Source organism: Sinohyriopsis cumingii, chromosome 17 (genome assembly GCF_028554795.1).
Source record: "Sinohyriopsis cumingii isolate HCF-2022 chromosome 17, ASM2855479v2, whole genome shotgun sequence".
Taxonomy (NCBI): Eukaryota; Metazoa; Mollusca; class Bivalvia; order Unionida; family Unionidae; genus Sinohyriopsis; species Sinohyriopsis cumingii.
In genome coordinates, this window is record NC_142977.1 from 106,898,434 (window position 1) to 106,914,109 (window position 15,676).

The window sequence follows — 15,676 nt, forward strand, 5'->3', positions numbered from 1 at the left end:
GTCAAAAGCAGCACCTGGTCTAGCTTCATGTTCAAAATCAACTGGTTGTGGATCGGCTGCAGTACCCTGTGCTGTCCGTATTTTAGTATATTGAACATGATCAGCGTGGTTAGTAATATCCTTAGCAAGCAAACATCATTGTTGGACCGGCTGATCTTGTGTAATCATCAGAATATCTCGCTAGACCAATTATTGTTGTAGCAACATCAACATCCTTCTCAATTGATTCAATATTTTTTCCATCAATCATGTATTTGGCGCTATCAAACAGTGCCATAATCCCGTTGTTGACAAAACCAACTCGCAAATTGGCATTATATGGCATATAAGCTGCAACATTCGTTACAAGTTTACCTTCTACTTCAATAAACGCCTCAGCGGGAAAGAAATATCTACTTGTATCCTATACCTGTAATTCGATTCTCCCCCGCTGATTTGGTTGTCTTGCTTCATAGGAATAAAATTGATAATCACGTACCGATTCATCTTTGAGGACCAGTGTATCCATGTCAAATGCTGGGTCGGATATACGCTTGAACATTTTATTATAATTACCCATTTTTCCAAATGGTGATCTAAATTATCGTTGTCTGACATGATGACCACTTCCTGCCATTAAATTTGCAGTTATATTTCTTTCTGCTTCTTCAGATAATTCCGCTAGTTTTTGATTTGCGGCTTGATTTATTATTTTACTGACATTTGCGGGCATAACTTCAGTGCTGGCCAGTTTTATTGGTTGCTGCTCTTTTCTTCGTACTAATCGAGATAGTCTGTTCTTGACTGTCGAGAACGCATTACTAGCAAGATTACTAATAGCGCCAGGAATTTTATCACGAACAGCCTCTATAGCTTTCATCCCTAATTGTTGTGCAATTGGTATTGCTTTTGGAGCCATCCTTCTAAATAGACCCTGAACAACATCACCAAGTCCATCTCCGTAAATTGTTTTGTAATTTGGCAGTCATGAGTTTACTACCCTGACCATGATCGGTCCACGTTGAGCAGTGTGTATAATCATTTTTATATACTGATTAATTAATTGTTTAGTCGCTGTGATAATCATCAGCAATTTCATCAATAAGGAAACGATAAATGCTACGATCCATAATACCGCCAGTAAACAATCTTCGACAAATATCAGATATGTCATTAACAATTTCAGGAGAATTATTTCCTACACGTTTTCCTCCAATCAGTATTTCTATTCGTTCTACGTCAGAAAGAACACTGTTAGGACAGACAATAAGACCACTTCCCGTTACTCCAGGTGCATCATCATGAAACTCTTCTTCTGGATATTGCGGTTGAGTAGTTTGCTGCTGCGGTGGAGACTGTCGTTGAGGACTTCGTCGCCGCGGTTCAGACTGTCGTTGAGGAGTTCGTCGCCGCGGTGAAGATTGTCGTTGTTGTACTTGTGTAAAATATTTATCTATTGTGTCAATAAATTTAATATATTTAGTATCACTGCTTCTAGCTTGATCAGCTCCATAATGTATGCGAAAAATCCATTTGTACCAATTCTGACGACTCACCGGATCATTGTCATACTCGGATTTTAAAACGCTATCTCGTTTATCATAACTTCTCACAGCAAAACTAGCTAGTTCACTTAAATTTCTAGCTCCTCTTATCTGATCAACTGCTGTAGTTAAATTTTCTTCTCCTCGTCCTCGTCCTCGTTATCCTCGTAATCCTCATCATCCTTAAAATCTCCCCATACAGCTTTTTCAATAATTGTTGTAATGGGTTTAAATAACTGTTCTGTGCCTTCAGTAAATTCAACTTGGGCTTCTTGACGTTCTTGCAATTTTTGTCTAACAGAATCACTAACAGGAAGAAATGTTTTGATTAATTTTAGTCTCTCTCGAGCTAATCTAGCAGTGTGAGATTCCTTAGCTGGTGGCATTATTAATATGATAATTTTTAATTGATAGCAGCAGAGGGGGCGGGACCTCCGGAGCGTAAACACAAATTTCGATAAAAACTCTCGGTCAGGTTAGACGCTTTGGTTCAGTGACCTTATTTTTTTATTTCGGGAGAAGCTTATATTTTAAGTAAATGATATTTCAGACAAGTGGTCTGTTCGCCCCCCTCTGCTGCTCACAATGAAGCATGAGAATTAAATAAAGGAAATGTGGCTTCTTATACAGCTTCTTATGAATTGGCCTCGAATAATTACGATTGAGAAACTCAACACTTATCTTACAGACAGAAATAACACACTAGGTTTTCTTTTCTTTTTTTTTTGTTTCTTTCTTTCTTTTGTATCCCATACAAATGTTTTTCAACAGAATAGGAAAAACAAAAGAAAATTCACAAATGGAACAAAAGATAGACAACTAGGGGAGCAATTTGACATCGTGCCATCCTAGCAATACTATCTATAGCAAATACACAATATAGCAATTACACATATAACAAACCAAGGGCATAGATCTCTGGCAAAGATCACTTAAAACAACAGGGGGAAGGGAATTTACCTAAGACAAAGGTCTTTGGTCGGATGAACACCCTCCATTAGAGAGAGATGTGATGTGATGTGATTTTGATTTTTAACGTAGCTTTAACAATTTTTCAGTCATATCGCTACGATGTCTGCAATGTGCCAGTTTATAGTGATGTCCAGCACTGGGGCATCATGTCCCAGCCAGTCACATTATACTGACACCAGTCCTAACACTAACCTCTTAATGCTGAACGCCTAGCGAGGTAGCTGTAAGTACCAATTTTATAAGTCTTTGGCATGACCCGGCTGGGGATCGAACCCACGACCTCTCGCATCCGGGGCGGACGCTCTAACCACTAGGCCACCTGAGCGGTCGGTCAAGGATAATAGAGACAGACAGACGAATATGCAGACAGAAGGATGATTACAGGACATATACCGAGAAAGAGCTAATTGATCATCTAACCCAAAGGGTTCAACATCACGTGATATTTTGATCTGCTATAATACCAACGTCTGCAACTAATTTTTGTCTAATAACGTCCATTTTGAATTAAATCTGTAAATACGTCCTAAAAGACAAAGCTTCAACAAAAGGTATAATGGTTTATGAAGAACTGAATTTATTTATCTGTTCACGAATGCTGTATTTCTGGGGTAAAATTGTTTGTGGTTAAAAGGATACAATTTCACACAATTTATACATATAGAGAATATCTAAGTTTTAAAATTTGATATAAGATATATCGTGACTGAAGCGGAGATATTGTATCGTAACAACCTTTTATCAAAGTCTCTGTTCCTACCTTGGAGCATGCACTAAAAGATCATTGTATATTTCAAGCAGGAATCCACCAATTTTAAAGAAATAGTTATGTCAATCAATGTGCGGGATATTCTTCTCCAGTCTGAGAAGTCAATATCACAGACCAATTTTCATGGGAGAAAGGTAAGTTTAGCCAGTGAAAACCCCCAGAAATGACTTATGCCTCGAATGAGACTGACATTTTCTTTTAAAGACTGTAAAACTAATGACTTATCCAATAATTAGAAAAGTATATACAATAGTCGATCATTTGATTAACAGATTCCGAAAATATTATTAAGATGCAAAATAATTACAAATTATTTTAACTACATTTCACAAGTCAACAGATAACTTCTCAAAACAGGGCTTTGCTAGGAACAAATTCTTACAAACTTTACGGCGTGTGTATACTCTGTCGGCAACAGAAATACTTTCTGATATAAAAAACCAATAATTCAATAACGTTCAAAATACTACATAATAAAGGTTCTAAATTTCTATATATAAAAAGATTAAAAATATCGCAGTATCTATTAGCTAGTAGTCTATTTCATATTTAAGTGTTAACATGTTCCATGTTCACTTACTGTAGTGTTGGTACATGTACATTTTGGTGGATAATCCAGCAGTCGGAACTAAGTAAATGAAAGCAGTGACACGCGTAACATTGACCTCATTTGTGGTAATAAATCTCAAGAGCCGTTAATAATTTTTGCTCTAGAAATTCCGTTTCTTTCCCAATGCAACGCCCTTTGAAAATATTGCAAAGTCATTTTATCAGACACAAACATGCATAGTGCATACTGTAGTTTGTGGTATAGCTCATTTGAATAACAACTCTTTTTTCTAAACAAACAATGGCACTTCCAAGACCTTGAACATAAATTACAGTGCATTTAACGTAGGCTTTTGCAGCAAAAATATTCTATAAAAGGAGCCAGACCTTCTTAATGTAAAGAATGTTTATCTCCCGATGAAAAGGTTGTACAGCGAGAAGGTCAAGAAAATGGTTACATTTTATTTTATATGTATATTACTGCTGGTACACCATGAATCTGTTTACTGTGAGTCGTCATCAACCAAAGCTACATCCGATACAAGAAATACGATTGATGCAGCAGGTACAACGGACAAACGAATTACAGGTGAGACAAAAAATACAGCTCATACTTCTACTAAGTGTTAACAACTGTGAGTGGAGGATAGATAATTAGCCATCATAACAGTCTAAAATTAGATGACATCACATAAATTACATTACATCAGAAGGCAATATGCTGCATGACATGTGGTTCCTTGTCAGTTAAAGTTTATAATTTCTAGTCTAATATCGTTATTTTGTTTATTTGTGAAATCAGATTAAATAATTATATTAACAAAATATATTCAAGTATAAATTTTGAAAGCATGTGCGTGTTTCAAACACGTGTATAAGACTAAGAACTGTAATGTTATCTTAATGAACTAAAAGATTAAATTTTCAATAAGGGTGCGGCCTGGATGTTATCCTTGATGATTGAAATTGAGATGGCCAGTCTATCAATATGATTCATTTGTACTGTTTAGGTGATGCTCTGACCATTAACACGTTCCACTTATTGGTCAACCGCATTTGCCAATATTGTCTGACGTCATGTGACGTCAAAGTTGCGATTAAAGTATAACCCATATTTATATTTGGTTAAAGTTTTCTGAGAGAGGGACTGTCATAGATCAGGGGTCTCCAAACTTTTCAGCCCGAGGGCCGCATTAACTATCAAACAGCAGTTCGGGGGCCGACTACACACTCGAGGTCCAAATAAAAAAGAATCAAAACATGGATGTTGTTTTTAATTATTTATTTAATATTATTTTATTCAGTTATTATTTAATAACACATTGATACACTACACATGAACACCTGTATTAGTGGGAATGGTGAAATCGTTTCCTGGATGCCAAAATAGCAGACATTTCTGGCTTTAGATTTGATGTCCCTAACATCAACAGTGACCTGAGATTATCATCGGACAAGTTTGTTCTCAAATTGTTCTTCACGTATTTCATTCTTGAAAATGTTTGTTCACACAGGTATGTTGTTCCAAAGATTGAAAGGTACCTTGATGCAAACGTTTTGACATTAGGAAAGTCTTCCTTGGGCAAAAACTGGTAAAAACCCACCAGTCCTTCTTTGAACTTGTCCCTAAGGAGGTCATTTGCTTGCAACTCAATGACCTCCAGCTGCAGTTCATTTGGGCAACTGGCCACATCTGCTTCAAATGGGTTTTGAAACAGTCTCACTTCTTCTGCCTTTGAATCCAAGTCAGAAAACCGCTGCTGAAACTGCAGCTGGAGGTCTTTGATGATCTCGCATGCAAATGACGTGGGGAACTCAGCTGTTGCTTCAGCCATGAAGACCTTGCACTGCTGAAAGTGCGTCAAGTTGTTGGCCTGTACTTGTTCCAAAAACAAGACAAGTTTGAATCTGAAGGCCTTTAGGTGGGTGTATAGATCAGAAACTAGATTTTCCTCTCCTTGTAGTTTTAGGTTCAGAAAATTTAAATGACTAGTTATGTCTGCAGCAAAGGCCAATTTCCATACCCACTCTTCATCAGACAGTAATGGCTGTGGCTTGCCTTTACTTTCCAGGAAGTCACCTATTTCCTTTCTTAACTTAAATACTCTGCTCAGAACTTTCTCACAACTTAGCCATCTTACTGCTGTGTAATATGGTAAATCTTGCGATTCTGTGTCTGTATCTTTCAACATGTCTCTGAACTATCTGTGGTTGAGCCCATGTGACCTTATTAAATTCACCATCTTCACCACAGGATTCAGTACACTGCTAATGTCCACATATTTAGCACACAAAGCTTGCTGGTGAATAATACAGTGCAGGAACATTGGTTGTAGAATGTTTTTCTCATTACACATCTGCTTCACTTGTCCAACCAAGCCTTTCTTTATGCCACTCATGTTCCTTCCTCCATCAACAGTCAGGCAACTGAGGTTAGTCCAGTCCAAGTTATAATCAGCAAATGTTTTTTTTTCAACTCATTGAATATATCCTCTCCGGTAACAGTGCCATACATGCTATGTAGGGAAGCCAGCTCTTGTGTTATGTTCATGTCTTCATCTACACCTCTAATGAACACAAGCAGTTGAGAGGTGGAACAGCTGTCCAGCGATTCATCCATTGCAATTGAAAAATGGCGAAACTTGCTTGCATTTTTCGCTATTTGAGTCACAATGTTTTCACCCATGTCTGCAACACGGCAGGCAATGGTATTTGCACCCAAAGCTACACTTTCAAATTGTTTTGACTTTTCTGGGCAAAGTTCCTCAGCCACCTCCAACAAACATTCCTTCACTACTTCACCATCTGTAAACGGTTTGCCACTTTTAGCCAGGACGTAGGCAACTTTATAACTGGCCTTAGTTAAGGATTCATTTTCATTTGAGGATTTACTGAACAATGTCCTCTGAGATGTGAGTTGATTTTGTAATTTAGAAAATTTTTCGGCACGGACTTTACCCTCCAACTGTGCATATTTCTCCTGATGTTTGCTTTGATGATGACGGCGCAGGTTGTATTCTTTCATCACAGCCACGGTTTCGTTGCAAACCACACACAATGCTTTCTCGCCGGATTTGATGAAGTATTTCAAACTCCATTCTTCTTGAAATTGCCGACACTCATCGTCTATTTTTCTTTTCCTCTTCTCGGCCATCGCTGGACACTAAAATAAAGTGAATTCAACATGAATAAATAGTGAAACTGAAAGTATCTTGCACACAGTATCGCTCAAAAAACCTGATTATGCGAACTAATTTCGTCGCAATTATAGCTGCAAATGACCCGAAACAATTTTTAAAAATTCTTATGCTTTAAGTTAAACTTACCTGAATATAGTGTGCAAATATATCCACTTATGGTAGAGAGATTGTTGCTTTTAATGTTTCCTCTTCAGAATATTCGCAATCAGACGCTAACTGACACCAACACCTCCTCATCGCAGCAGTCAACCGCAACTGGCAAACTGTGATCAAAATAATCAAGTCTTGAACAAGCAGCAAACCATTTAAAAACTCCGCCACTAGATGGCGTTATATCATCTCATTGACTGTGAACGGAAGTAGAAAAACTAAGCAGCGAATAAGGTTTTGCAATGTAGTGATCGGTTGGAAAACATAACGCACTACTGCGCGCCTCTATTTTAATTCGGTAAAAACATAACGTCCACGTAAGCGGCGGCTGATCTTGGCAGGATAAACGTAAATTTCCGTAATTTTTTTCCGTAGACAAAAAGGTCTCCACGGGCCGGATGTGAGGTCCTCGCGGGCCGTAGTTTGGAGACTCCTGTCATAGATGGTTGCATTCATCTATTGAAGCAACATGGCGAGCGAAAGGGGTCGCCCACCTTGTTGCCACTGTTTAAATTTTCACACGAGAGTTTTCTGGGCGCGCTGTTCTGATTCGACACAAACACTCGGGACAAAGGTGCTAAAACAACATTGTTGGCCTGCTTAACCAAACATCATGTCAGTGCATTTTTTATTTATCGACTTTAAGGAATGTCAAAATTTATGTGTGTGTGTGTGTGTGTGTGTGAGAGAGAGAGAGAGAGAGAGAGAGAGAGAGAGAGAGAATGGATTTCTAACATAGCTTTAACAATTTTTTCAGTCATTTCGCTACAATGTCTGTAGTGTGGCAGTTTATATTGATGCCTAGCACTGAGGCATCAAGCCGCAGACATGCAGTATCATGTCCCACCCAGTCACATTATCCTGACACCAGGCCGACCAATCCTAAGGCTAACCTCTTAATGCTGAGCGCCAAGAGAGGCAGCTACTAGTATCAGTCTTTGTTATGACACGGTCGGGGTTCGAACTCGCGACCTCGCGCATCCTAGGTGGACGCTCTAACCACTTAGGCCACCGGAGTGGTCGGACGGCAAACTATAAATGTGAATAAAACATGTATGAACAACACATTTTGGAAACACGAACTGTCCGTCATTACAAAGTTGTAACGTTTTCTTTTGCTAAATATACACTCCTTCTTTAGTGCTAAATGATGCAGTGCCGGCATTACATAAATAAATCACATTGTTGCCTGACATTCTTTTTTTAAATTACAAATTCTGTCAGTTGCAATACTACATGTAAACATTATTAAACTAACATAGATGAGTTTAATAATTTTATTAACTTGAAAATTCATGAATATAACGTTCATCAAGAATATTCTGATTGTATGCAATATAGGTACATATTGCGCCAATCATATTTGGATTGGACAGCTCATAGTTTGAAGTGAGTGTCACAGTTATGTTTATGCATGGATGAAGAGTCTAATCTTAACGATAACATTTGTCGTCACTGATAGGCGGTTTCTGAATATTTGTTGGATTTGTTTTTCTCCATGATTACATGTTGTGTATGATTCTAGTTTGTAATTGACTTTAGAACAAAATCAAGTTCATAGTGCACCTGACTAGGGACACTGAATTTGTAAACAACGTAATGTATGCCTAAATTGTCTCTGCGAGTATAGATTAAGCATTTGGATCATTATCAATAGAGGTAAACATGTTACTCTGAGTCTAAGGTGTTGGCATTCCCCCATGCATAAAACCTGGTGTGACTGACGTTTGTCATTTACTTTCTTATAATTTTACTAATAGATCTTATCTTGTTGACAACTTAGAATGTTCTAGAAATGAACCTTTGACCTTCATCCTGGCTTTATTACTTTTTCTTAGTTGTATATATAATGTTGCTTCCTTAAACATTTACTTAGTCTTGCCTGAAAATATTAAACAGAATCATTCTTATTGATGTGTTCACTTTATATGGATTTATTTACTGAAATTATTATTCACTATAATTACAAAGTGCTCAAAAATTTTCTTGGACAGAAACATTAGTTTGGATTTATAGTGAATTCTAACATCATTGATTATATTATTGTGATACATAAAAAAAGACTGTCGACACATCTCCACGTTCCAGACCAGAGTCACGTTAGCACATTCGAGACTACAGGCACAGTAAAACATTCTAGACTATAGGCACAGCAAAACATTCAATATTGGAGTTTGTTTGGAATAGCACTGAAATTTAGTGGGAATTTTATTTATTTTGTGACAAACATTTTAGGACTATGTGAGATTTAATTCACAATACTGTAATTTCTTTCAAAATGTTCACTTTGTGTATCATCGAAATACTGTCATGTTGAATTTTACAAAACATATTAGTTTTCGCTCTTTAATGTTAATAAGTTTAAGACCATAGAGTCGTAACCAAACACACACACACACACACACACACACACACACATATATATGTATATATGTATATATATATAGAGAGAGAAATAGATAGATAGATAGATAGATAGATAAAACAAAACATTACAAAATGTCGAGGTAATTGCTTTAGAATCTTCACCTTTAGCCCTGTTTTTTTTTTCTTCTGCTGAATGATATATTATGCAAAGTATGAAAAAAATAAGTACTGACAAATTTGGTTCTTTGTACAGAATATTATCCTAAGCTTGAATATGGCAGACACGGATGGGTAGAGATCAAAATACTTAACACCTCGGATTATGTTTGCTCACACACTTTCACTGACTCAGACGCTACGGTGGTGTGCAGAGAGATAGGCTACAAAGGTGGTTTTGCCTACGAACTACCAGACCCGTACCGTCGTGATTTTAATACTCGAATCTTAAGTCTCGGATGCAACGGAACAGAAGAGATAATACGTGATTGCAGTAATTTTACTTATGCTTCATACTATTGTCGTCCTGCCGCTGCATACTGTTATAATAACTCAGGTATGGAAAATATTTTAGGCAATATTTTTGTATGATATTTTCGACCTCTCAGATCTATTTGCATATCCTTTAAATGTAATCTAAAACCAATAATAATTAAAGACTTTATATAAGAAGAATAAAAGACTTTATGAGTTTGTGTGTCATTTCCAATAACTTATTTGATATCCAGTTTCATAGCTGCTTATAGATCAAGAAGAAATATACTGAAAAATCATAAGTTTATGAAGACATTATGAACTATTTGGTAAAGTGGGGGCATCAATTATCTGCAGGGAAGCACAAAAATGAAGCACATGAAATCAAATCACCCATTCATCCAGTCCACTTATACATTTTGATACCCTCCAAAAATCGATAATATACTGAAATTATGGTCGTTTAATTAAATGTAGTTCATATCAATCTAGCTTCAATCAAACGAGTTTGTTTCTTTTCGTTATTCGTGGAAGAAGTCCTTTGGGTGTTGGTTTTTGTGTTGCTTTCTTTTCTTTTGTCCGGTAAAGTCTGATTGTAAACGGGATTCGTATCTATTGTTTATGATTTATGAAGAGTCCTCGATAAAAGACAAATAGGGTACTAGAGTCTCACGCCAATTTAACATCCTTATGTTGGTCGTGGCAGCCTGAATATGAATTTGTTGGTCATCGTCGTCATCATTACTCATCGTCACAGCTGAATCATAGGGACTTCACTGCAGCTCTCCATCTGTCGCAGTACTGGGCTATCACTTTTGCCTCACTCCAAGACATGCAGACGGTCGTAAGTTAAGTTTTCAGGGTTATTCTCCAAACCATGTCCGGTCATCCTTTTCTGCGTTCGCTTTCACTGTTCCAATCCATGGAATGGCGAACCATTTTTGACTGGTCTGTCAGCTTGGTATGTCTAATCCATCTACATTTGTGTTCCTTAATTGTTTTGTATATAGTTTTCTGATCCGATCTCAATCGTAACTCATGGGGATTCAGTAGAGCCATCTGATGTGCAGACTATACTGGAGAAAACTACTAACGAAGACCCATAGCTTATTTGTCAAGTTCTGTGTGTGTCACCAAGTCTCTGCCCCATATATAGCACTGATTATACGTTAGAGTTGAAAAGTCTAAGCTATGTTTCCAGGTGGATGTTATCATTCATTCGGACAGGACTGAGAGTGGTAAAGGCATGTCATACCTTGGATATGGTGATCATGTCCACCTCATCTGTTCCACCTGATTTGTTCTCAATGCAGTCAAGGTATGTGAGCTTGTCGACACTCTCAAAGAGAATATGAACATCCATGTTTGTATTGAATCCCAGGGATTTTGTTTAATCAGCATTGATTCCCAGGCCGGTAGCTCGGGCTATGGTATCTAGTAGGCTTTCTGTCTTTAATTGCATGTGTCAGTGTGTGTTTTGTGACTCTGTGTGTGTGTGCGTGCGTGCGTATGTGTGTGTGTGACAGAATTCGAGTATCATCTGCAAAGTTCAGATTCTCCAGTTTTTGTACCAAGGTTCACTATACTCCCTGTGGTTGATTTACCTCCATCTTCGTTATCAAGTATTTCACTAGTGAGAGGGTCATTAGTGAAAGTAAGCACCCTTGCATGACGCCGTGATCACCAGAAAAAGAAGGAGACAAGGCTGTGTTGTGTATGACATGACAGGTCGTGTCTTTGTTAAGGCACTGGATAATCCTGAAAATATTCTGTGGGATGCAGTAGCATCTCAGGATTTTCCTGATGGTACTTTTATCGACCATGTTAAACGCTTTCCTGAAGTCAACAAAATATGCGCACAGAGATGATCTCCAATCTGGTGACTGTTCTTTGATAATGAAGATTGTTGCTATTTGGTCTTTACAGTATTTCTCTCAGTCCACAATCCTCATTGTTTTTATCTCGGTCTGGAATTGAAGCCTGGTCCTCTCTAGTATCTTCTTTGTAAGAATCTTGCTTTGTAAGAATAGGAGCTGAATACCTCTTCAGTTCGAGCAGTACATGGGGTCATCTTTCTTAGGAAGCTTGACAAATTCCACTTCTTCTTAATCCCATATTTCCTGAAGAAGGTCAGTCATTCTGTCTTCTGTAAATGTGGCATCTACTTTTAAGTCTTCTGATTGTCTATTATTACGGCCAGTGATTGAAACAATCATGATATTCATGATCGCTTGTTTGACATATTCGTGAATAAAGGATCTTGTGCTAATGTTCAGATCTTTTCATTCTTCAATGATGGGTGGGTTTTCTACACGTGTGCCCGAGAGCATGTCGCTGAAATGCTCGTTCCAGCTGTTGAATTTTTCTTCCGGTTTGCAAAAGATATTCTCATCCTTTCCACGTGCATGCTTTTTTGAGTTTGTTTTCATCCTCAAACTTGTCTTGTGATATTGTATAGCGTCTTCACATCATTTTGTTTTACAGCTATCTTTGCATCTGTGGGAAGTTTTCGCTTATCTTTCCTTGCGCTCCTCTTGAGTCCCTAATTCGGTGATTTGTATTTCTCCTGAAGATGATTTCTGTGCAAAGGTCTTTACTTTGATGAGTGTCGGCTGATTTCTTGTTTGTCTTCAGTCTTCTTGATTGTATCTTATCACAGCTACATCGCGAACGTCCATCTATTGAATTCCAGGATCTCCTCACAGGTCGACGTGAACGTGCTTCGACTCGCAAACATTTGTTTTCCAAGGATCCATTGTCAAGGTCAGCAAGTTCCTGGAATATGTTGGAGAAGGAAATGGTGAACTCAAACATGAGCGTGGAGGTGTCGTAATTGGGTGTTTCTGCAGTCCAGTTTTCATTAAGCTACTGATAATAGTCTTCAGTGTTACCCATGATGAGTACGCGTCCGATCTTATCTATGCCCATTTCTGCATTCATGCCGCCCATCACAAGTGCGACATCCTCCTTTGGTACTCTGTCAAACACACTCTGCAGGGCTCATATAATTCTCTTTGTCTTACTCGTCTGCAGGGTTCGTTGTTGCATAACACAGCGCGATTCTTATCTATTGGAAGTTTGACTGGAAGTGGGTTGTCAAAATCCTCTTGATTTTCTCATATAACACGAGGTGGTTATTGGTGCGGATAATGAGCTCTTTAGTTACATTGAACACATTGGAGCCAACGTAAGGCAGATTTCAACTCATTTTATCTACCTTATTTTATATTTTATTTGTACTTGGAAACCCCTTTCCACATTTGCACTTACTTATTATCACCGGAAAGTATGATGTCCTATTTGAATACTGGATTATATAACAGGGAAAGACCCATGGATAAATGCCTTTTGATTTTATATATTCTTTATTCCATGAGATAGATAGATAGATAGATAGATAGATAGATAGATATATCGACTTAGTGACATAAGGTTCTTAATTTGCGTTACAGGTTTCGATTTTCGTTTGGCCAATATCTCAACTTCCGGTTATGGTCATATCGAGATGGCTTTAGATCGTGAATGGCGACCAGTTTGTGGCTGGGACTCGATTGATAATGATTAGAGAGTACTTGATCTCCTTTGCCAATATATGGGATTTTCAAATGGAACGTCAGCACCTAGAGTCAAGAAAAATCCTGTCAAAAATTACTGGCTTCCATACATTTCTGGCTGTCGAAAGGGCGGTGCGCTGCTTAGTAGTTGCTCGGTTATCTTAAATGATGATGAAGTGCCATACGATCGAGTTGAATTTAGAAACAACAGATATAGCAGGAAATATTCTCAATGTCAGAGCTTACTTCCTTTAATCAAATGTTTTTAAGTTTGATAAATTTAAGTTTTATTTCGAGAGGCTGCGTAATACGTTTTCGGAATTTTGTTACTTGTACGCTACAAACTGTATCTAATAGATCGCTTACATTTCTATTGTCATTAATGTCTGTTTTGCACTTTTAGAGATCAGTGGCTCAAACAACACGTGAGACTGTACAAGTCAGTTCAAAACTATCATCATATCATCCGTTTTAATCGTCTGTATTGATTTTCGGCAATTTTGATTATTTACTCTCTTATAAATACATTAACGTCTTGCAAAAGAGGGATTATCAGAGAAATATAGCACCGCACACTCATTAGCAAGAAAAATCAGAGTTATTATTTCTGCTAAATCATCCATTGAAAGTAGAATAAATTCTTCGTTTAAACTCAAAGTTCATCAAAATTCTGAAGTTATAACTATTTTAATTAGCATGAGTTATATAGTGGCTATCGCAACATGTCGGAACTGCTCTGAGAAGTTGTGTGTGTGTGTGTTTGTGTGTGTTTGATTTGGATATTAAAAGTAGCTTTTTTCATATTTTCAGTCCTATCGCTACGATGTTTGCATTGTGACAGTATAAAGTGATGTCTAGCATTGGGGCATCATACCGCAGACATGTAGCACCATGTCCCACCCAGTCACATTATCCTGACACCAGGCCGATCAGTCCTGACACTAACCTCTTAATGCTGAGCGCCAAGCTGCTAGTACCATTTTTATAATTCTTTGTTATGACTCGGCCGGGGTTTGAACCCGCGACATTCTCCATCCGACGCTCTAACCACTATGCCACCTGAACGGTCTCTGACAAGGTAGGGGAATTAAACAAAATAATCCTTAAAGTTCTGTCACAAGTCTAGAAGAATAGTGTTCGGAATGAATTCCAGCTCTTGAATTTGCTGATGTACCAATAGACTTAAATGTCTTGAAGTGCCAACAGTGTTGATGTCCAAAAGTCTTTGAATGAATTCACAATAATCCTACAATATTGCTTAATCCAAATATTCATATGACTAATTTGTAATTTCAATAATTAATTTGAACAAATGATTCCTCTCAAATTAAACCTAACCATAATATAATATATACTTCTGCAGACTAAAAATAAGACAAGAATATTTATAGGAAATATGAATAGGAAATAATTGTTCACTTCCATCCTTACATAAATCTCCTCGACTCTGTTACACTCTATATCGCAATACATCCCACGTGACATATCTCACATTACATCCCCATCTGACATATGTCGCAACACTTCAGATATCCAATCGTAAACTTACTTCAAACTGTACATATTTCTAGAATTCCAACTCGAGTAAACAGCCTATTCAAAGCTCAATATCTTGAAACAGAACATGCACTCATCGACAAAAGTTAGCTACGTAATATGTTGATTCTAACTGATTATTAGAATCTACATTCATGGATAAAGTTTAATCACAATATATATATATATATATATATATATATATATATATATATATATATATATATATATATATATATATATAACATTATTTTGTGTAATCAAAATATAAAACGTTGAAAGTCTAAGGAACAAACATTTGTAGCTGAGTTTGAGATAAGACAGACAGATGGATGAAAAATAGCAAATGTGCAAATAATCAAACGCTGAATGAATTAAAACATATATGACGTGAAAAGAAAGTAGAAATCAATGCCGTGTAGTAAATAATCAAAGCACTATTAATTGTAAATAAACTTATACTTGAAAGTACATAATCACAATAGGCCTAAATTAATTTCTGATTGAAAATCTGATGCGCTCTAACGTGAACAAACTGAGGACATTAATTCTATTTAAATCAAGGAATGGTCTCCGAAGTACAAC

The 15,676-nt window shown here is 37.2% G+C and overlaps 1 pseudogene; it reads left to right on the top strand.

Moving 5' to 3' along the window:
• The first annotated feature begins 4,065 nt into the window (after window positions 1–4,065).
• Window positions 4,066–14,140, top strand: LOC149779625 (scavenger receptor cysteine-rich type 1 protein M130-like; annotated as a pseudogene).
• Window positions 14,141–15,676: the final 1,536 nt, after the last annotated feature.